Source organism: Corapipo altera, unplaced genomic scaffold (genome assembly GCF_003945725.1).
Source record: "Corapipo altera isolate COAL_440 unplaced genomic scaffold, ASM394572v1 22b, whole genome shotgun sequence".
NCBI classification, from domain to species: Eukaryota; Metazoa; Chordata; class Aves; order Passeriformes; family Pipridae; genus Corapipo; species Corapipo altera.
This window is the reverse complement of record NW_020884876.1, coordinates 29,870,493-29,894,809: the sequence shown is the minus strand read 5'-3', so window position 1 is coordinate 29,894,809 and position 24,317 is coordinate 29,870,493. Positions and strand designations below refer to the sequence as shown.

At 42.4% G+C, this 24,317-nt stretch overlaps 1 protein-coding gene across 2 annotated transcripts in view; it reads right to left on the bottom strand.

Annotated features, from left to right (window-relative positions):
• Positions 1-17,909, bottom strand: part of GPRIN3 (GPRIN family member 3) — a 35,746-nt gene extending 17,837 nt beyond the window's left edge. The window contains exon 1 of one of the 2 annotated variants that reach the window (XM_027636043.1): positions 17,519-17,909. The gene's annotated coding sequence lies outside the window, so the exon portion shown is untranslated. Of the gene's footprint in view, positions 1-17,078; positions 17,268-17,518 lie in introns of those variants that run through there. The other variant, XM_027636042.1, reaches the window with a different exon arrangement.
• Positions 17,910-24,317: the final 6,408 nt, after the last annotated feature.

The following is a 24,317-nucleotide window of genomic DNA, read 5'->3' as shown; positions in this document are numbered from 1 at the left end:
GATGAAAGCATAATGCTGGCTTAGTGCCCATGCAGTTCTTGTTTTTTCTGCAATGACTCTCAGATAACTAGCAACAACTAGGATGATAAGGTTTACGTGGACATCCATCTCTTGTGAGCTGGACCAAGGCCAAAATCACATTTCTGTGGTCAGGAGAATGTAACTACTGCTGAGTAGGTGTGTCTTGGAACGGATGGCTCTCGGGACAAAGGATGTTATATACTTCTAACATGCTTTCAGATCCTCAAAAGGAAGGTTCCTGAATTTCATTATGACCTCCTTAAGAGCATTCCCCCAGTGCACTGAATACAAATACTCATCTCATGGCTGAAGCATCCCCAGCAGAGGTGCTGCTAGCCTAGATAATTAGGCCTGATTTGCTGCCGAATAATCATATTATCAGTGCCCAGAGAAATGTATTGTAGCAGTACTTCTTGTTTTAAAACCAACCTTGCAAGTGAGGAAATTTTGCCTTGGAAGAGCTGATAGCAGGATCAATGTCTTTTGCATAAAGTAAAACCCAGTGATAATGTTTAACTCTCATGTGCTGTCTGAGAAAATTAAGTTCTCCTCATATATCATTTTAATGAAGATGCTAGGCTTAGTATTAGAGAAGGAAAGAGATCTTTACATAACAGGCACCTGGCAAAGGACATATCCATTGTCATTTACAGGCGTTATCCTAATGGAAAAGAACTACTCCAAATGGCATGTAATTAGGGAAGAAGGATGTAGTGCCTAACCAGTCATTACTGTAACAGAAATTTGCCGTACTGTGTGATTAACCTAAGAAAGGCATCATGATGATCTCACCACGTCTGCTCTTGTCTCCTGGCTATCAGAAAACACAACTAGAATAAAGGCTGGCAGCTGAAACTGTGGCTTTTTTTTTTTTTTAGAAAAAACCCCCCAACAGTTAAAAATATCTTGCCTTCTTCCTGCTGCCACCTCAGCAGTTGCTTCCTGCTTTTTCACGTTGTCACTTTGCTCTGCTGTTGTCTGTCACTGACATAAGAGCAGCAAAAAGAACAAAATAATCTCCTTAGTAAACCGCCTCCTGCTAAACACCTTCTCAAAAAAAACACGAGAGGAAGCACCATGTGCTGGGCCACTTTCTGTCTGAGGTATTGAGGCTCTGCAGGAAACCAAATGGCTGCAGGTTGGAGGCCTTCGCTGTTCAGGGATAAAAACTGGAGCAATTCTATGGTATCTTTACAATGCTGGTAAATGCTCTTTTGAGGGCAATGACTCAAACCTGTATGATAGCCAAGGCCTCTAACCTGCTCACCTCAGCCACTCAAGCTTTCAGTATGACTTCAGTGAGACCATTACAAGGAAAGCTGCCACCTCAGTCTCAGACTCTTCTTTTTTTTTAACTTGAGGCTATATACTTTATTTGGTTGAACATTGACCCTGCTGGAATTGGATGAAACCAGAGATCAGTGCCTCATTCATTATTTTTTTAACTGATGAAGCACTGCATGGGCGACATGAGGAAAGTGGGATGCGCTAACCGAGCAGGGACAGGATGACACACCCTAAATGGCACCTTGCAAAGCCAGGAAAACCAACACATCACGTACTGCAGATAATCAGTGATGCCATTGTTCCTAATATCCAGAAATGATGGAACAGCCTGATGGTGTACAAAGCACTGTAGGCATGTGAGGGCTTCCAGTCACCTGACTCTAATGAAGGTCAATGCCAAATATGAACATTTTGGTAAAATCTTACACCTATAAACCACAGCATGTCTTCTTTGGTCTCCACCTAGTGCTGACAGAAGGTGTTGAAAGACGCATCTGAGAAACCTTCTAGATGACAGTGACTGCCACTGTGTCAGATCTGACCAGGTAAAATTGAGAGCAACCTGCTATTCTGGCTCTCAGCTTAAGTAAAAAGAGGTGCTGGCAGCGACACCAACTCAGCAGTGGTAAAAATCAACCCCTCAAACTTTACATCCCTAACTTGGAGTCCTAAAATTCACTGTTCAGCCAGAGGGCTCCTCAGGATAAAGAGAGCCTCTTAAGTCTTCTCCGTCCACCACTTACATGTGCTTGAACAGAGAGACTGCAGTGCTTCCTCGGGATGAAGAAGCCAACTCAGTCACCAAGTCACTCTCTCGACACCTCCACTTTCCTGCGGCAAAGAAAAACACCAACAGCTGTGCTGTATGACGGCTTATTTTAGGAACAATTCATTATTTGCAGTCTATCCCACAGGTGTCTGATAGCAATGGCTTTTTAGAGTTGCCCTTGCAGGCAGCCCAGGCGTATAAAAATCACTCAACACTAACAATCGCAGGAACCATCCTCACTTCTGTTAGAATTGTTTCCTAACAATGGCTTATTCAAAACCTGCATTTTTATCCATAGATTCAATGTGCTTCTATCCTTCCAGCCCCAAAAAGAGGGGGCTAAGGTACCCCACTGTCTGAAGCATTTTACACTATGCTTTAAATATGATTTTCACAGGCTTAAGGATAATTACATTCTCTGCTTCTGAATTCTTAAAAATCTCAGTGCTCTTAAAACAAATCCTTATTTAGCATCTGAGACCTGAGAAATCCCATCTGTGTCAGAACCAAACTAAACCCAGAAACACTCCCCCAAGACAGACAATATTTAAGATACAGCAATGCAAAATCTGGAGACTAGTTCAATAAAACATGCTGGAAACAGACACAGCATGTCTTGTTCTGTAAACCCTCTCAAAGCTAATAATAGTATTGGGAGTCACTTAGTAGAGGTGTCATAAGCCAAAGCTTTGCCTGTTGCAGCATGGCACAGCTATATGCATACCCTGGACCTCTGCCTTATCCATGCCAGATGTACACTCTGGTCTGTACCCTGGAACTCTGGAAGGTCATGATGGCTTATATCAGGCTAATGTGACATTCTCACTCCTGTCAAAGGGAGCTAGAGTTTAAGATTTACACTGACCCTATTGCTGGGCATGCCTTTTCTCCTCATTTCTTCTACATTAAAGACAGGTATATTTACATTTACATTTATCAGGTGACTGAAGCAACTGAAGCACACTGTGATGGAGGCAGTGGTAAAAAACATTTACTTGAACTACTGTCCTTCAGGATGATTGCCAAATTGGTTAATGAGTATAATTAGCATTAATTAAAATGACAGCTCAAACAAGATACATCACATTTGAGTTTAACAGTCTCAGCTTTATTGAAGCTGGCTGCCTCGACCACCTGGCCAAACCCAAACCAGACATCCCCACGGGCAGCGTGACTGGCACTCACCATGGTAGCTATCCCTCCAGCTCACCTTCCAGCTTCTCAAGCTAACACAGCAAGCAAAACATGCCCTCAAGCATTCAGAAAGAGATTTGGCAGCCCCAAGGAATCACCGAGTTTATCACCAAAAGCCCAGCACCTCCCATCAGGCTACACTCTTTACTCCTCTTTGGAGCAGTTTTAGCTGCCCTTGCTTGAGTTGCCAGCATATTTAATCTGCAAATCTTAGAAGTGAGCTGAGGTCAGGTTATACCTTGCTAGAGCACTGCTGTGAGCAAGCAGGGCTGTGCGACAGCTTTGTCCTTGTTTCTAAGTCAGCTGGAGTGGAAGCTGGCAGGGTGTGAAAAAGGATCATTCACAGCTTAGCGTTTAATTACTGGACTTGCATTGAACATCAATGCCTCATGCACAGAGGCATACTTGAAAGAGCAAGAAAACACATGCAACCTTGGAGCCAGCATGAAAATCCAGACAAGATGGTTTATTTTCACACAAGACCTTCTTGAAGATAAGTACTAGATACTTCAACCAGTCATCTGACAGCTGTGAATGCACAGAGGCTTCCTACCACAATTTATTTTTATTGACATCCTATTTATGGATACAATTTATATTATCACAAAGTATGCATACTTACATGATTGCAGGCAGACATACACATACATATACACTTTGATATATGCTAACATAAAGATAGTAATCTAGCCTAATCTGGGTGATTAAAGCCAGGCACTGAAATCAAAGAAGTCTGATGCTCAAAAGTGCTGAATAATCAGAAATACCAGTAAAGCCAGCAGAATTTAAAAGTTGTTCAATACTTTTGAAAACACAATTTCTTTTATTCCTGTTCTTATCCAAGAAACGCCAGAAGGCTCTGACATACTCTGCCATTTTGTTGGATGCCACATGTAAGCACAGAGATATTAAACATTCATCGCTTAAGCAGGCAAGACAGTGAACAGAGGTAGGAACCGGTACATTTTCTGCCTCTTCCTTAGAAGCTAACACAGCTGAAGATCACAGAGAAAACTATGCAACAGTCAGTGTCTAATGCCAATGATTTAACTACAGAACACCCATCTCTTACATCTCATCATCTACTACTAAAACCTGTGTAATCATGAGCACTGGAATCTGGCTTTAGTGATCCAGCTCTGCAATACCAGAAAAATACTCAAACGGGTGTTTCCCTCTGCTAGATTGCCATATAGCAAGTCCTGAATCTATGAAGCGGGAAAGCAGACTGGTACCTCTGTTAAAGTAAAATCCAGAAAACCAAACAAGTGCATAGAATATGCTGCTGCTAGCATTTGCAAAGAAAAAACCCCAAACCCACAAAGCCACCACCTTAAAGCTGAATAAGCAAAGGATGTTACAGACTAGGAAGGCCATCCACCCAAGAGAAGTACCTGCAAACACTGCAGATCCGCAAGTGTTCATACAAGGAGATAAGCAGTTTTGGAAAGGGCTCTGTTAATGCTCTTGCTCTTCAGAAAGCTCAGGCAGGGCATGGGATCAGATGGGATATGAACATAGGACAAGTGAGAAGTCTAAACCGTCTAAACTGGGCAGCAGTCAATGAGACACTGAGCAAGCAACTCTATTCAATTGTCTTTTCTTCTTCTTACAGATGAGTTGCTTCTCTTGTAGAGAGCAAGTCTTGCAACTTGTTCTGAAAGACCTTTCCTATAAACCTGTAGCCTGAGTGCTTAAGTAAGGGGACTCAGAGGCAACCAAGAAAAAATGGAAGAAGTATGTGGACAGAGGCAGATTGCGTCAGAGGACCAAGTAAGTCCAGGCTACAGAGTTATGACAGTAAGAAAAATTTATCAAGTATTCATTGTATAACCACATGATCAAATGCCCAGGCCACACTCCAAGCAACTTGGCTGTCAGTAAGGTGACAAGCCTGCCACCTTCATCCCTGCTCAGCTGCCGGTCAGCACAGTCCAGGTAATTACCATAGCCTGATTTTCATTCTCTCAGCTCTCTTCACTCTGCTCCCTAATCTATTTATTAACAACACTAAACCACAGGTGTGGGCAGCCACGGGGAAACTGTTGGGTTTGTTCTACTCAAAGTCAGCAGGAGAAAAACATTTTTGCAAATGCAGACTGCCATGGGAGGTGGTTTGAGAGAGACAGATGTCTGGTTAGTACTGCAGATGGGCTGGAAAATCCCCCATTACCACTTCAAAACTCTCATCCTTTTCCTTGCCCAGGAGGACAGAAAACACATTTTCTCCCCTCATGTGTGGGGGCTTTTATTTTAAGGGAAAACCTGCAACATCTGGAAATTCATTAGCCAGCTGGCCTTCTCTCTGGACAGCAACTTGGTGAAATGGCTCAGTTGTTGAATTTCAAGGTTAGCATGCCTCAGTTTCTCCCACAAAACTAGAGTGTTAATGCTGACCTTGGGAACACCAACCTTCTCCCATGTGAACTCAGTAACTTCATTCCATTTATGAGGCTGACAGATCTCTACAACTGCTGATTGAATTCCGTCCAGGTAAGAAGGCAGGAGAAGATAAAGGGTGAAGGGGAGACCTGCTCTTTCAGAATGAGGATGTGCAGAGGAAAGTTAAGTTGGTTGGTTCTTGTGATAGAGAAATTTTTGGCCCTCTGCCTCCTGGACCTAGGCTTGAATGCTCCTCCAGCACTGATTCCCCATCTGCCTCTTACTGTGTGCTCCTTGCCAGACCATTTCACAGCTTCATATAGCTCAAGGCCAGGAAACTGCTCATAAATGAATGTTTTAAAATAATCTTTTGCACCATGGTATAGCATCATTTTTGAAAGACAGTTTTAACACTGCTTAAATATTTGTGGTGTTGACCACGTTCCTATATCTTGCTACCTCATGTTGCATGCTCAACTTGAACATTGTGAGTATTGTTCTGTCTTTCTAAGCCTCTGAAGAGTATTTTTCCCCATTTCCTGATTTTTTTTTTTTTGGTAATCTATTAGGTCTCTTTCTTTTAATGCCTGACCAAACACCATGCGGAAAGCTGCTCTGTGATCACACAGAAAGTATTTTTCTGTGTATTAGTAAATAAGAGGAAAAAAAAAGGAAAACAAATAGACTAAATAGACTTAACTTAAAACAAATGTGTACGTGCATAAAGCCTGCCCCCTTTATATATAACCAATTAACCATTTAAACAGTCAAGATTGAAGCAGTTAAAATCAGGACCAGGCGACTACAAGAGACTTATCCCAGCTAAATTCTGGTCACAGAGGTCAGCTCAAGAGCCCATGGATGAAATTTCACAGGCAACACACAAAGCCTTCAAGAGGGGAGAGATGGAAAAATACTGCATTAATTCAAGGGGGAATATATATTGTCACATGCATTTCTTCTTCAAAATACTCTCCAAAACTAAGCTAATGAGTCTAACCCAAACCACTTCTAATTGTGTCTTTAACTCCATGGTGCAAAAGCTTAGTGAGAGCCATCATATGGTCTGCTACAAAACAGGCACTTTTACACACGTTTCCATTCAAGATATGAGACGCTGAACCATTAACCCAGCCAGAAAAAGGCTCAAAGAAGCATCAGGAAGACTGCAGGAAGCAATCAGAACAGTCCTTTCTGCAACCAGACACAGAACTCAGAAGGTGTGTCACAAGACCTGCTCAGTGTCTTTTGCTCTGCAAATTTTCTACCACTATGGTCTTTCTTAAGTTCAATGATAGAAAGCTATTGCAAGAAACCATTGCATAGGAAACTTTGGGTTTGGAACCTTCTGCTCAGCACACTGCATCAAGCACACTGGATACGGGTTCCAGATTTGCAGGAGTCCTGGTACAATTAAACTTTTTACTCTTGAGAGTTCATTATCATCATTATCTGCTGTTTAGGGTGCACCATTGCTCTGTTCACTGTTCAAGCCAGTAGTATTTCAGGACCATCACTAAAGATTGTAGAGGACAAGGATTTCAAAGTGCACGTCACTGGCTGGCTGAAGTATCACAGCTGAATATTCTGTCCATTCATTTCTACCTCATCTGCTCTATATTCACTATGAATCAGCTAAGATAGGATGACTGAAAGGATGATGATGTTGTTTGGCTTCCTGTCAGAATGGCAACTATGGTGTTTGGAACAGTTTCATGTTAATTTAATAACTCTGGTTATATACCTCTGGTAAAAGGCCAAATTTATACCTCATATGAACTACAGCAGGTCCATTAACGGGGTTTTCATCAAAGGAATTACAGCCTTTAACTTCAAGGTCAAATTTCACCTATCTAATTAAGTTTCTTTTTCTGAGCAGCATGTTAGCTACAGACTCTGATGTGATTTTTAGAATAACAGGTGTGGCTTTGATTGCCAACTAGTTGAACTTGTGGTCATTAAAGACTCATTTGATTGCTGAAATTGAGATTATAAATCACACTGAAAAAGAAGAGAAGTTTCAACAGACACATGTGAGACAAACTGAGGCTGAGTAGGTGGGATTCATTAGTCACCAGAAGGCAGGCTCTGCTCATGGAGGAACAACACCACATGGGTTGTGTTGGAGCATCCATACAGATGGAAGTGATGAGTAACAGCAAATAACACTTCTTTTATGGAGCTCATTACTAGGGATCATAGTAGTAGCAATGTAATGTAATTGAAGCTTGTTTTCTTGGTAGATACTTAAAACTATTATTAGCTTTGTTGTCCTTTTACTTCACTTTTCTTCTCCTAAAGCTTTTCAAGGAGTGGCTTAGACATTTTGTGGGCTTTCTCCTTGTCATCTGCATGTTTGAGTTGGCTGCTAGTAGGAAGCTCTGCTCACATTCCTGCAGGCATGCCAATCTGGATACAGCAGACACATACAAATAGCCTGCAAGCAGTAATCTAGCTAAAAAAAAAAAAAACCAAAACCAAAAAAACCCACCAAACCAAAACATAAAAAAACCCACCAAAACCCCCCCAAAAAAACCCCAAACCAAAAAAACCCCACACAAACAAACCAAAAAACCAAAGAAAAACACACACACAAAACCCCCCACAAAACTAAACAACAACAAAACAAAAAACCCACACAAAAAACACTCCAAAAAACAACAAAGAAACAAACCCCAAAAAAACCCCAAAACAAAACAGGATGCTATCTTATTAATATATTTTATATATATAACAGTCCATGCATCTTCTCATTCAGAGCAAATGTGAGTGTGCTTATTGTCCATTTCTTTGGCAAGCCTCCTCCCACCTTCCTGTCCCCTCCAGCATGGAAAACTGTAATTCTAAAATAGGTCATTTTATTATGAAAATATGTTTTCCAAGCAATATTCCCCTGAGGCCCTTCATATTAAGAGCATCCTTTGAACTGGATAAATACTGTTCTCCTATTTCCCAATATCATCTGCACATGTCTCTGTGATAATGGCCAAGCGTGGTCCAGCTGCAAGCAATTCTCAAACAGACCATTTAATAGAAGAGTATTTCTGAAGGAAGGCTCCCAGGCCTTACACGATATTATCTGCTTTTATTGCACTGTCACCCCATGACTTGAGGTTTGGATTGTTCCCTGTAAGTTGATGTGAACACTGAACCCAGACAGGAGGTAAAGACCCCTCTTCTCACCAAAGTTAGTTTCTCTGTTAGTTTCTATACCTGCTATATGCAGGAGGAAACTGCTTGACCCTTCCCCTTCCATCAAGCTAATTGAGACTCAAACAATCAATAAAGGCTAGATTAATTCCCGAGTGCCAAAAGCACAAGCAACTAAATTAATGAAGCTAATCCTTTTGTAATACCCATTTGTTAAAACTTTTGTCTGCATCTCCTGATGGAGTTTACTTGACTTGAAAGCTCCAAAATGAATGAGTAGCTTTTATTCCTCAGTCATAGTCTGAAATGCATCCTCATGCATTTTTTGCACAATTAGCGCATGGCCAAAAACTACAGGCTGAATTTAGCTGATGAATCCTATGTTCTCAGGCATGAGATAACAGCACAAATTCTGCACAGTCCTGACCCAAAGTCATCACATGCTGGTACGGTCTTCCAAGTCTAATCAGCTCTTGGCTGAGGTAGGCGAAAGCACATTTGCAGCCACTAATGCTTGTGCTTATGGCATGAACAGGTTTATTTGAAGAACTAGACAGCAGGCAGGGACCTGAAAGCCTGGTCACTTTATTCTGCCATAGCATGGACTTGAGATGACTCTTTGAAATACCACTTGCCCTTTCTGTGAAAATGCCTTTGGTGCTGCAACTAAGAATTATCAAACCATAGCTGAATTTGTAATTGGGATACCTGTCCCTATGGACTGAATGAAAACTATGTTATTTTTATACAGTACTGAAATGGGAAATCTTGTAAGGCTACTGTTTAGTTTGAGCAGAAATCTGGGTTCTCAAACTCACGCAAACCTTCATAGCCTTTTTACTGGCTTTTAACAGATATTCCCAAATTATTAACCTCAAGGGCAGGATTAATGTATTTTAATAAATATGGAGATGTTGTGGTATGCTGCAGTATTATAAAGAGTTGTGAAATACCAGCCTTTCAGAGTAGAATAATTCTGTCATCTTGTTTCCATACAGCTCTTCTCAAGAGCATCATTTTTCTGACAAGTATTTTATCACATTACTTCTACCTCTTACCACACTCCCTAGCAAGCTTATTATATTTAATAATTTTCCTAATGATTCATCTCAAGCTTAATCTTTCAACTGCGTGAAGTTTTTCATGAAACTGATGTTTCAGAGGAAGGAGAGGGACATGAATGAAAGTGACTCTTCAGTTTATTAAATACTAAGGGGTGATTATCCTTCAACATTTTCTAGCCAAAGGACTAGCTAACTCCAACAGCCAGACTGCTTCTAGGAGAGCTGAGCTGGGAAGATTTATAGGATTTTTACATCTCTCTGCTTTATGAAGTTGGGACCTGGTGATATCTAATTAATTTCGCTGTGCCCAAAGGCCATCCTAAAAGCTGCTCTGAACTGTAGCTACAGCAGTCAAAGAAAATGGGGCTTGCTAAAATGCAAGTGCCCTGTCCATATCATCTTCTTCACTAGAAGCTTTCTTATCTAGTCCATTATACCAACTTTCCAGATTTACTATTGTTTGATCCTGGTTTTGGTAAAACTCCACCATCAGAGTCCTGGAGCCCTATGGAAGGGGAGGGACTGTTCCCTGAGCACTGAGCAGACAAGCTACTTTGCGAACTAAGATCTCACTGGGAGCACACCTTCACCACTCCAGGACTTCAAAATGTTTTACAGCTTCTTTACTATGACAAAATGAGTGCCTGTGAGTAGAAAATCCCTTTCAGTCAGGCTGGTTTTCAGTTAAGGGACTATGCTCACCCCAAAGCTGCCAGACATGACCCTTCCCTGACCAGAGAAACCACACACCAGCTCTACCTGCTACCAACAGGAACACTCATCTCTTCCCAAACAGATGTAAAATCAGATTAGTAACCAGTCTACTGTTCTTTTCCTTCTCTGTTTCACCCAGGAAAGGAAAAACCCATCCATCTGAAACTTATGCCTAATCACATAATTTTTTTTCCCACATAAATTTTAATGAATTGACTCCTGTTTATCAAATGTAAGGTAAACATCAGAACCTTTGTTATCCTGTGTTGGAAATTCCTGCTGTTTCCATGATAACATCTTGACTGATTTTCTTAGCTTTCTAGTGATTATAGCATGGAGCAGGCAGGTATAGTCTTGCATGTAAAAAGGGGTCCTGGAGTCACTGAAAAATTCTGAATTAATTCTTCACTGACTTCACTGTCATCACTTGAGATAAGCCATTGCTTTTTATAGTATCCTTTTAAGATTAGTCATAATGTAGCATAGTATTCATGCCCTCTATTTGAATTTGTTGGGGTTTTTGTATGAAAAGCAGTAAAAATAATTGCACAGTTCCTTGTTTCATTTTACCTTTTTTCTTTTTTTGAATTCCATTTTAAAAACAGAGATTTTTGTTTGTTTGCACATGAGCATCACTGGGAAGGAGATTTTCACCACTAGAATGCAATCTGGGATGCCGATCACAATAGCCAATATGCGTTCAACTTTCTCCAAAAGAAGAAGAAAGCCACATAGGTATAAAGAAAGCCATCCTCTTTTTCAGAACGAAGTGCCAACTGCTGATAATTGCATGATGATTTTGAAGAGCTGACAATATTCATTACCACCACTGAGCTACAGTAGAATCTTAAGATACAAATGTCACAGAGAGAATTCAAGCAAATATTACTTCTCAAATTTTTAGAAACACTTTGTCCATTTAGAAGAAAAAAAAAAAGGTCAGAAAGAGGGCAAATAGGAAGATCTGCCTAAACGTTTGGTCACTACATTCTGCTTATGTTTGGTATATATTTTTTTCAAACAATAACAATACTTCTGGTTGCAGGCAATCTTCAAGCAACCTTTCCTACACTAGTTACTTCAGTCCTAATCTATGCTTTAGTTAAACAAATACAGAGTTGTAGCTGACTGAAGCACTGAGATAGCTTTATTAGCTCTTGCCGGAATTAGCCAGACTACTAATGCTTCAGGAAACTCTGCTCTTCCCCCCATTTGTGTGTGCATTAATGTATAGGCACACAAATGAGAGGGCATAAGTTATTCCTGTGTAACTCTGATCAATCCATAGACAATATGAATAACTTCAGACATAGCAATACTGCTGCTCCCTGGATCAGAAGGTCACCAGACCACAGTGAAGATTCCTATCTAGCAATGTGCTTCATATCTATTTTATCATAGTTGAGTTTGTTTCCTTTGTAGTGACTGTGAGGGCTGCATTGAGGCAGAGATGATAAATATCTCAGAATACATTCTTCTTATTATCCTCTTCTAAAAAACTTTTTCTCCACTCCCTCAGCAGAATATTTCTTATCCAAAGCTAGACATGAATGATATAACTTAGCTTGGGAAATGAATTGTTATCATTTGCCAAGTGATACAAGCTTTTTCTCTCAGCTCAGAGCTGGTCTCCCCTATGTTAGATACAGATACTAATATTACGTAGAGATGCTGATAGCACAGATACTAATAGTTTAACAAAGCACTGGGGTGTCTGTCTCCCCCTTGATTAATTCTCTCTTGTTCTAAGAAAACTACTGTCAGATGGAGGAAAACAGGCAAGGAAACAAGCAAACGCAACTGTCAGTACAACATTTTACTAATGTATAATAAATACAGTAAAATAAACAGTAGAAGTAACGGGTGTTGCTAACACAGTCACAGATATAACAGATACACTCTTTTTCCTGGATCATTCAATATATAACTGTACCTTCCTGGATGTCTGGTTGATATTGGTTGTCGTAATAGCTTCTATGCCTGCCACCAAGTTTTGTTACACAGGATCATGGAGTCAGAAATGGGAGGCAGGGGAAAGAATTCAATATCTGCCCTCTGTGGACATACCTGCAGCACCCTTCTACCACAACTCATTGTAATATTTGTGATTGTTGGCATTCTTCCCTCAACTTAATTACTTTCCTCATGTACATGTGTCCACTGACAGAGGACAAATAGGAGCAAAATGGTATTAAGGCTGATTTCTGGTCATTTGGTGCTCACCTTTCCCTTCACCTCTCTCCTCCACACCCCACATGGAGTTCCAAGTGTTGGCATTGCAATTTCTCCCTACTTACTCAGCAGCATTCTGACACCTCTACCCTCTAGGATCTGCTGCCAGTTTACAAATGCGCACTCTTAGCCGTGGACTCCCAAGAGACAAATCACTCAACGTTAATAAGTAACTGATCATGTGTGATTAAATTTTTAATCAGCACCAGCCTTTGTTTCTATAGAACTGTTACCGAGTTCAAAGTCCATGTATATAATAAAAGAGATATATGTAGACCTTTACTATTTTTGCTATTTGCAAAAGTTAACTATACTCAGATATGCTCTCAAAAGGTTTTCCTACTGGACAGTAATTTATTTTCATTCAGAACATGTCCAGAAATTGTTTTCCCCCAGTAAAATTACCAATCTTTCTTTTTTTGTTCTCTTAAAAAGGTTATGTTTACCTAAATGATCCAATGTGTAAGACCAAATATGGGATCAGTTTAGACATCCTGTCATGTAGGACTGAGACTTACAATGAGGGCACCCAATTCATATCCAAGGTTAATACAAAAACAACTATAGGAGGCTTTTGTTACATTGCTAACCTGGCATAATAATATGAAAATACTGCCAGTAGGAACACAACTAATTTTAAAGAATTTTGCACTAATAGAACCAGTTCATAACACTGTGCAGCAGTTATGAAAGTTTTATCAGCTATGAAGCCGTTACATACCCTTAGATAATGTCAGCTCTTAATCCAGGATTGCTCTTAAATCCACAAAGGCATCAGATTTAGCCTATATCCCAACTCTGCCTTTAATGTGGGAGTTATAAATTAAGAAGTGATGCACTGCTAGAAGCGCAATCATGAGTTATGAAATGTCGCTCTGTATCTGTGAGACTAGAAGCAGCTTGCTTGTACTCCCACATCAGTGACGATTTCACAAACTGGAGGCAGGATGTTGTTCTTCTTAGCTCTGGCTGTGTCTGACAGAGTTTATATTGTTAAAAATAAAGGTGGCAGTAACAGCTGCAGGACCCAAATCTGACAAGGTTTACTACTGCCAACACATTTTGCAAAAGAAATCTGTCTAACTCTAACCTAGCACTTTCTGGAGAGACTTCAGCAAGTCTGAGACTCAAAAATACTATCTTCGGTCTGTTTGTCTGTCCTGGTCCCATAGGATTAATTAACAGCCACTAATCTGAATGCTGGGCTAACCCTGGGCAGACATCATAACTTAGAAATTTATAACTTTTGGGACCAGCCATCCTATAGAAACATACAAATGCTCTTCTGATTGTAAAAGGAATTGAAGACAAGGCGCGACCTTGAGAAGAGGAAGCCTATGTTGAAAAAACTCAGATATCCCCTAATTTGGGGCACAGAAGCTGAGTTTGAATGGTTGAGGGAAAGATACCTCTCAGGTAATAACATCTCAAAATTTCATATATACAATTGATAAACAATTCCTAAGATGCTGACACCAGCCTGTAGAAAATTCACCATAATTCTAGAGCTCAGTGGTACTTTATTCAATCAGAGGTGATATCTGAGCTCTGTAATGACTTTTCAGACCTTTTAAGAGTCCACGACTATTTATACTCAGGGAAATCTTCTGAAGAGACATTTTCAGGGACTTGTAATGAAAAAATCTTCATGAAATTCAAGAATGCTCATTGTCCTGACATGTAAGTCATTACACAATCAGAATATACTTTCCTGAATTCTAGCACTTTGAAGACAATTAGATCATTCTAAAGGCTGAAACCTGGTATCTTAATTCATGCAAACCAACCTTACTTATAAGCATCATCATATCACTTACTGCATGGGATAGTCTGCATGTACAGGTCTTTAACTTTTGGACCTTACATTGCCCTCCCTCACTGTGCACTAAGCTTGTAGACAGGGTAAATCAAGGTAGTTACTAACACACCATCCCCAGAAACAAAAAAGTCCCAACCCAAACGAGTCCATTTCAAAGAACATTATTTTGTATTATCTCCCACAGCAGGTGCTTTCAGACTACTCAATCTCATCCTTTCATGGAGATGCTGCATGCTACTGGAACAACTGACAATATCCTGTCAAAACCACCTACCTCTGGCCTGTACTTTCACATACTGTTCTTTCTAGAGAGAGCTATAAATCCAGGCTTAAGCATACTTCAGACCAAGTAAAACTCACAACATTCAAGCTCAAGACTTGCAACATAATGAAACTGTATGTGTTAGCCTAGACATTATACCCAGTAGTGGTATTTACAGCTCTCCAAGACAGGAAAGCAATTCTCTTTCTCTCCCACCAACACTTCGAGGCACAGCTGAACAAAAGCAGTTACAAAAATAAGTCACTGTAGTGGGCACTTTCAGTTTGCAGTTTGTATATTACGAGGTATAACTTATCCTCCAGTAAACTTCAAACAACTTTAGGGTCACCTAGAGCACTACCAAGAAGAGAGACTTTTTAGGATGGAAGTCCCAAGAAAAGAAACTCTTTTGACTTCTAGAGGACACCAGAGGTCTCTTGTGATTCCCGAGCTGCAGATTCCCTAGAACTGAAGTAACAGGAGGAGGGAAAAATTTCTTTAATATAGGCAGATTCAAAGTTATACATGTAGGAAGATTTAATCTAAATGCCCCTTACAGGACAGACAACCAGCTTCTGAGAAAACCCTGGCTCAGAAGGAAATGCAAGGATCACTGCCTGTAACTAACGGAACAGCAGTTCCCACCATGTAGTCGTGGGAAAGGAAAGTTTGTACCGTTGGGTGAATAGACAGGGGAATACTGAGCACGAGGTTATTATCTCCACACGTGACATTAACAAGAGCCTTTCTGGAATCCACAGTGCAGCACCCGGTGGCCAGCAAGGACAGTGGTGGGGGCTCAGAGAAGACCAGCCCAGACATTTCTCCTGGGGAGCATCTGCATTCCAGGGAGAGACCAAAGGAGTCAGGTCTATTTATCTCAGAGACAACATTAAGTAGCTATTTAATTACTGCCCTTAAACACTTGAGCAGACAGAGATGATCTGAAACTAGATAGCTATTTAATCTGACAGACAAGACAAGATCCAGTAGCTGGAAGATGAAGTTAGAAAAGTTCAAAGTAGAAAAGAGATGTAACCATTTAACAAAGAGATTAACAACTGGAGCCAATTATCCAGGAATGTAGTCAACTCCAATCCTTGGAAGTCATTCAATCAAAACTGTTTAAAGAGGCTGGTGGGCCAGACCTTGGAATCACTGGGAAATAGCCCTTATAGTGCTTTATATTATAGAAGAGGTTAGACTACAGGATCATAATAATTCTTTATGAGTCTAATAAATCCACCATCAGCATTGTTATCTTGAGCAAAAAAGAAGAATGATGGAATAAAGCACTAACAAAGCCACGGCCTGTATGGGGCACAAAACACAGGCTGAATGAGACCACCACAAAACAGACCAGGAGCTGGCAAGACCATCAGTAGTTTTGTCACCAACTTCAGCAGGATAAAGAAAAGGTCCGTGAAGGATCCGTTCCCAGCCACAAGGCCCTGATCCAGGAGGGCGGCGAGGTTCTCACATGCGGGGCATCACCCGGCCAGAGCTCACGGTGCGATGCTACTTGACCGCGACATCCCAGCTCGCACCATCCTCCCCCTCCCGGCCCGGCGCCCCCACAGCCCCCTGGGGAGCCCTGGGCCACGCAGACCCCCGCCCGGGGGCACACTGGCACCCCCGCACCGCTGCGTCCACCAGACCTCGCCCTGGGGAGGGCCCCGGGGACGCCCCCTCGCCCGGGCGGCCGAAGGCGGGGGACTGGGGTTGCCTCCGGGGCACCTTCCGCGCTGCGACACCACGGGCACGTTGCCGTGGCGACCGCGCCGCGCATCCCTCCGGCCCGTCCCGGCAGTGAGGGGGGGCACCTGATCATTTTTCCTTCCTTTTTATTTTTTTTTTCCTTAAGTTTTCCGAGCTCTCAGACCACGAGGGAGTCAAAGCCGCTTCCAAGCGCCGGTATAAAAAAAGCAGGGGCAGAAAGAGACGCCCTCGGCGCTGGCCCGGCCGTCCCTCACCCGCTGGGGAGCGGGGCATGACTCGGCCCCTCGGGATGCGCTGCCCGGGCACAGCTCGGTCCGCCCGGCACCCCGCGGCGGGCAGGGCGGGGCAGTCCCCCCGCCTCGCCCCGGGCACCTGCCCACGCACCCACCCCGATCCTCTCCGGCGCCGAAAACACTCGCTGGTGCGCGTGTGTGTGTAGGTGCTCACGATCCCTCCACCCCTTACCTCCGCGGCGGCGTCTGGGGAGCCGCGGGCGCACCGCCGCCGCGGACAGGGATGACCTTGCGGAGAAATCCATCATCCGGGCAGGAAAACAAGCCCTTCCTCGGGGTGTGCGGCGGCGGCAGCAGGAGGGCGGGAGCGAGGAGGGCTGCACTTGAGCGGCCCTTCCCGCCGCGGGGGCAGGAGGGAGGCGGTTCGTGCCCACTACGGCAAGAGGCTCGGGCAGCCCGGCCAGGCTCCGCCGCCGCCCAGGGAGCTGCGGCTCCCGGCCGGCTCGGGGAGGCGGGGAGCGCCGGGGCTGCGGCGCCAGGCTCCCCCCGCGGCCGCAGGGAGAGCGGAGCAGCTCCCGGTCCTCGGGGAGGGGACCGCAGCACACCCCGGCGGCGCTCAGAGCCCGCACCCCGCCCCGAGCCCTCCCGAACGCGGAGGGCGCGGGCACGTACCTGCTTCCAAGGAGACATTTCCCACTGACGCTAGCCCCACCCCAGGCCTCGCCTGGCTTTTATAACCCGGGAGCTGCCGGCTCTTGTCCTGCAGCAGGGGCTGGGCAGGGGGCCCTCGGCAGCCCCCCAGGAGGGCTCGGCAATCCCGCCAGAGCCTCGGGCTCGCTCTGCGTTGCCGCCTCCACCAACAGCTTCTCTCCAGCTCCTGAACCAAAACTACGAGCTTGAGCTGCTTCACGGCAGAGGAGCTAGAACCTCACATCCCAATTCCACCAATTCCGTCCACCTGTGTTGGTCTTGCATGTGTCCGCGGAGGAAGCGTGCCCACAGCCAGCCAGCGAGGCACCTCCCGAGCCCTCTGCCTGCCGGGTGGTACAGGTTTGCGTGGGGAATCGCAGTGTATGCAAATGCGTATCAGCCTTTGTCACGCTTTCAGTTCGGATTGTTGGTTTTGATAGGCAAATTTGGCTTCCTGTATGAAGCAATGCCCTGTTTGCCTGCAGAAAAGAAAGAAAAAAGTAGATCCAAGCAGCAAAAGATATTTTGGCTTGGAACTCTTTAATTATCTGGAAATCTTTGATCTAATTTCGGTTTCTTCCCACCACAGTGGAATTTTATCTCTCCCTGCTGCAATCACAGGAAATGGTTCTGCAGTGCCCGGAGAGTCAGGTCAAGTACAGGTTTTCAACTGGGAAGATTTTAACACTTCTGCCATCATTTAGGGATAAATAGGAGCAGGATTTCAAAGAGCTACAGGACAAGCTGTGAGAATTCTGTTGCAATATGGAAGAGACTGAGGGGGAAAAAAGAACAGTTGACCAGGGGACCTAATAAAATAACTTTTATGTCTAATCGTCATAGATATCAATGGATCATATTCCCTTGATCCATATGCATGGACCCATGCTTTATTCAATTCTTTGCTAAACACCCTCTAGCTCAGTTATTGATCCTAAATCTCTTCAACTCATGGGTTAAGTGATTATGAAAAACATCTTACATTTCCTACCATAGCATATGTAATTTCTTGCGTAACAGTGGCCACTAAGATCAGCATGTATTTATGTAATAGCCATTCCTGAATGTGGCTTTTTGGCGGTTATTTAACCATGGAAAATTTAAGTGACATTTTCAATATTCACGGTCAATAACCATTTTTTTACGTGTGACAAACCCAAATCAGCAATACTGTTAAGAGCCTGAACATCCCAAGCATGAGTGAACCTCACTGGAAGGAGAGGAGTGGAGAGAGCATCAGACTTTATCAGGAAAAGATTTATGGCGCTAATGCATCCAAGGCTTCCTAGTAGCTTTTTACTTTGTTCTCTTCACTGTCTTGCTGCTTTTTTTTTTGGTTGCTCTGGAGGGCTAAATAGAGCCTGGTCCTTACACTGCTCATGATGTCTGAATCTGGAAGACAAGGTCAGGCTGGCAGTTAGCACTCAACTCCTTTTCATTATTCTGCTAAATGACCTATTTTTAAAGAATTGTTGCCAAACTTCCTAGAATTAATCCTGCCACCATTGACATTATTACAGTGGAACTTCCCGTTTTTTGATAAAGAAGGAGAAAGGCTAAATGATGCAATTTCCTTTTGTCAGCAATTGTACTTTTATGAAGAGGTAGCCATCAGCACTTACAGACCTTGCTGCTGCAAGGACTTTGTGGGATCTCAGGGGCTGCTCACCAAGGGATAGCTACAGTTAGTGTTGTTTTCGTAAGCTTTCCTAAAGATGACATTCCTTATCTGGATTCTTAAGAGAGACCCCTTCTCTTAATAATACACCCTTTGCCTGAGATATAAAATCACAGTCTTGGCATTCAGCTAATTAATTCTACAAGCTAGCCAAGCTTCTGGTGTCCTTTAATGTAACTTTAACACCCTACAGCCATCTTTTCCTTTCTTTATCTTTCCGACAATGTCCAAGTCACTGAAAAATATTAAAACTATTCCTTTCAACAGCAACCTTCCCTGTCCAGGAAGAAATAAGTTGCCAGAGAAAGGTGAGATTCAGGCTTCTTTCCAGGCAGACCTTATTTGTCTCTGAAACCATTTGCTAATTTCAGCTGCTTTAGTATTTACAGCTAATGCTTTCCTCTTCTGTGGAAACCAACTTTGAAATTAACTGAAGTGGAAACATGGTAGGATTTTCAAGTGCTTATAAGAAAGGTGGTTGACAATCCAGTCTTGAAAGTCGCAGCAATAAGAGCCATATATATTCAACTGGAAAGACGAGGACGCTTTTCTATGGGCTATTTTAGGGTTATTATAGCCATTATGATGATGATGATTTTAGGGTTTTGAAGCACCTTCAGAGCATGTGGAGGACTCAGTCCCAGAACTTGTGGGGAAGGGACAACTGTCATTGAGACAAAAAAGATAGGAATTGGGAGCATTTTGCTCCAAGCCCCTCCATGCCCATGCACCTCAAAAGTAGTGCCCAAATGTTTTCCTGCTGTGTTCAGGTAAAACTTTCTTCTGCTGTACAGCATTACTGAAAATCCCCTTGCTGCTCTCAGCAGTCATATCTGAGCACTGGGTCTACTTGTTATCATCTAATGGACAAGGAAATCCAAGAGGAAAGAAGGCAATAATATGACTGGAATACAGCACAACTAATAATTTTTTCCCGTGCCCAATAGGGATGCTTTAGTTTCCAAACGCAGAGATCACATCTCAACACATCAATGTGTCACCATATCAATGCAAACCAGAAATTTAGATTATTCTGATTTATCTAAATTTTTAACTCAATCACTTGTGAGTCATGGCCAATGTACTATTTTCCCATCTTTTTTTCTGCTTCCATCTCCAACTATATGCATTTATTTTATGTCAACTTTTTGTAGGTCTTAACACAGAAAGCATTCATACAGAAGGCAGCACATAGATGGGTGCTTTAAGCACCCTATTTAGCACTTTAAATAAAGTCATCAGAACATGCTTAAAATGAAGTGTATGTGTAGGTCTCAATAATATGAAGAATAGTAAAGAATTCAGCCTTTTTAACTTGCTAGTATTGACTGAGATAAAAGCATAAATTTGACTGCAGAGGGTTTTGTCTTTCAATATGTGTTAGACCAGAGCTCAGGGCAACAGGAGCCTGGATTTTCTAGGAGCTGCCAGAGTACAATCAACCATCAGAATGACAACCACACTTCTGCAGTGTCTTTGAAGACTCTTGTAGAGTATTTTAAAATTTCACCTTTAAACTAGATCACCATTTGACTAAAAGAAAATAAATTCTTTACCATAGCTGAAAAAAATAGTGGTAGTGCCATAACATAGTGAGATGTGCATTTGGCCTAAACTAGTGTAGTTTCATTTGCTTCAGCAGTGATAGGCAAATTTATGTTGGTGTGGATTAGGCCTGTTGCTATTGCCCTGCTCCTGCCATAAATCTCAATATATTTTGATATTTTGAGTTTTACTGACAGTAATACCAAATTTAAATTGTGTAGAAATCTTTTTTTTTTCTTTTTTTTTTAATATATCATCTTTCATGTCTTCTTTAGGAAAAGCAGTTAAGAATACTTCAAACAGTAAATTAAAGAATAACTTTTCCTAGTTCAAGGTTGAGTTGAAAAGGGCAATGAAGAGCAAATTTGTGAATACAGTCATTTAACATTTATACTTTTGTGAAAACACTTGCAACTTTACTTCCCATTAATGTGAAAAACAAGTGAATGACTGGATGAATGTGTTTCTTTGGGACTGGGAGCTGAGCCAAAAAAGGTGCAAGTCCTCTGGTATGATAGTTGCAGTTGACAGCTGTGTCATTAGAGACAAATGTATCGAGGAAGAAAACCATACCATACACAGGGTGACTTGTTGCGTGTGTTTTGTGATCATGCACTTTATGTATAACCAGCGGAGCAGAGTAAATATTCGTTCCACGTGTTGCACAGCATCTCTCTCTCTTAACCTCTCACATACCTAATGGGCTGTACTGGGCATCTCACAAATGGATGCGCTGTTTAGCCACAGTAATAACCCTCCTGGATCATTAGACTGGGGCTGATAACACAGTTTATGGCTAGAAATTATAGGTTCTGTTGGTCATAGTTCCCTTAAGAATGTTTCCCTTAAACATTATCGTCTTTATAAAACTACTAATAAAAGGGATATGAAGAAAACTTCATGGATCAAATAGTATGCCATTGTGAGAGAACTCAGTATTTGGAGTGTTTTGCTGTTTCACAGTGGTTCTAAAACCCTAAGAATCCATAAGCTAGCTGCTGTACCTCAGGCATCTGTGTCAAATTTCAGTTAAAAATATGTAAGAAAGTGAATTTTTACAGTATTGTGAAAATGTCTTTGACCCTCACCATGCACCTCTCGAGAGCTTTTTCTTCTGACTGCTGTAAAGGTCCTCATGGGGACCTTAAACCACCCCAATACATACAGAAGGGACAGCACAGAAGGGCATAGGCAATCCTGGAGGTTCTTGGAATGCATCAGCTTCTTCACCCAAGTGATAGAGAAGCCAAAGAGAAGAGGTGTTTGTTGGACTTCGTATTCACCAACAAGGAGAGGCTCACTGAGGATCTGAAAGTCAAAGGCAGCAGTGACAATGAGATGGTGGAGTTTGGGATCCTGAAGGGAGGCAGGAGGGTAAAAAGGTAAAAAGCACCCTTACAACCCTGGATGTCAGGAGAGCAGACTTTGGCCTTGCCAAGGGTCTGGTTGCTAGAGTCCCATAGAATAAAACCCTAGAGGGAAGAGGGGCCCAAGAAAGCTGGTTAATATTAAAGCATCACCACCTGCAAGCTCAGGAGCAGTCTATCCCAGTGAGGAGGAAGTCATGCAAAATTTCTGCGTGAATGATCAAGGAGCTCCTGGACAATCTCAGAGACAAAAAGAAAACATACAGAGAGATGAAGCAAGGACAGATAACCTGAGACGAATATGGATACATCACCAGAGCATCCAGGGGTGAAGTTAAGAAAGATAAAGCCCAACTGGAGTTTAATCTGTCTAGGAATGTCAAAGACAACAAGAAGGGCTTCTATGGACACATAGGTAACGAAAGACTAGTGAAAATGTGGATCCATTGCTGAATGAGATGGGGGACCTCTCTGCACGGGACACAGAAAAGGTGGTAAGAATGCCTTCACCTCAGTCTTTATTAGCAAGACTGGCCTTCAGAAATCCCAGGTCCCTGAGAACAGGGGATCTCTGTAGCAAGGAAGACCTAGTATTGTGGACAATGATCAAATTAGACAATACTTAAGCAGACTGGACATACACAAGTCCATGAACTCCAGTGGGATGCACTCACAACTTGTAGACTTGGCTGATGTCATTGCAAGGTTACCCTCAATTATCCTCAAATGATTATGGCAGCAAGGACAAGTAGGTCATGATTGGTGGCACAGAGTCTAGTTGGAGGCCTGTAACCAGTGATGTTCCCCAAGAGTTGATAGTGGGTCCAGTCTTTCTTTAAGTTGTTCATCAGTATATTGGATGAAGAGACAGAGTCCCTCCTCAGCAATGTTGCTGATGACACAAAGCTGGGAGGAGTTGCTGATACCTCAAGAGGGCTGTGCAGCCCTTCAGAAGGACCTTGGCAGCTTGGAGAGATGGGCAGAGAAGAACTGAAAGGCAACTTTGCTGTGATGGTGACCAAGTACTGACACTTACCCAGAGAGGCTGTGGAGTCTTCATCCTTGGAGGTATTCCAAAACCATTTGGATATGGTCCCAGGCAACTTGATCTAGGTGGCCCTGCTTGAACAGGGGAGTTGGACCAGATGACCTGCAGAGATCCCTTCTAGCCTCTAGTAGTCTGTGATTCTGTGATTCCTTTGTTATGATAGGAACCTTTGGTCAATGTGCTGTGACATTATGTTTTCACCCTTAGACTCTATGAAGTACAATTGGGTATGATTAATTTCCCATTCTGCTATTCCCATTTAATACATATTCTGTGTATTCATTACTGTGTTTCTACATGGGAAACAGGCCACACAGAAAAATAACCTCCCTTCTCAACAAATTAAAACAGGCAATTTGATGAGTCAGTAATTTATACTGTTTACCTCCTTTTATGTCAACAATACCGAGACCTGGAACAACACATAATCATAATGATTATAGACATAATGAGCTGATTTATTACGTAGTCACCACATGGTATTCTGGTGCATATTCAGCTGTAATGATGTCAAACAATATGACTGGAAAATCTATCTGCTCAGACAACCGCTGCCTAGTGTGAACAATAAATTAAGCTAATGCAGTGTCAGATACATGGGGTCTCTGGATTCAGAGCTCCATCTCTACTTGCATTATGTATATATCAAAAGCCTTTGACATTTTTAGAGTTTCAGGAAAAAAGAAAATCAATCAGGGATTCTTATCAGGAGTGGTTATGGGTGCTGAAGGTAAATGAAATACTCTTCCAATGCAGTTCTATGACATGGGACAACTTACAGTTGTACATTTTCACTGAGTTTAAGAAACTGTTCTGGTTGCAAGTCTAGTTCTGCCTGCTTCCTTGGCTGTACAAAGTGTTATTCCAGAGAGGAACATCCTTTGACAGGGCTACTGCAGCTACTTTCATACCTGTGCATTTTGTTGCACGAGACAGAAACTTCTCATGCTACCAAAAGAACCATTCCCTGGACCGCTACCAAACTTGTTTATGGCTTACAGCTGCCTTCCCTACAACATGGATTTTTATGCTGATTCATACAGCAGGTGAGATGAAAAGCAAATGTAATAGGTGCTGCAAGGTGAGTAGATAAATGATGGATAGGCATAAGCATGAAGAATAAGTACCATGAACAGTAGAGAG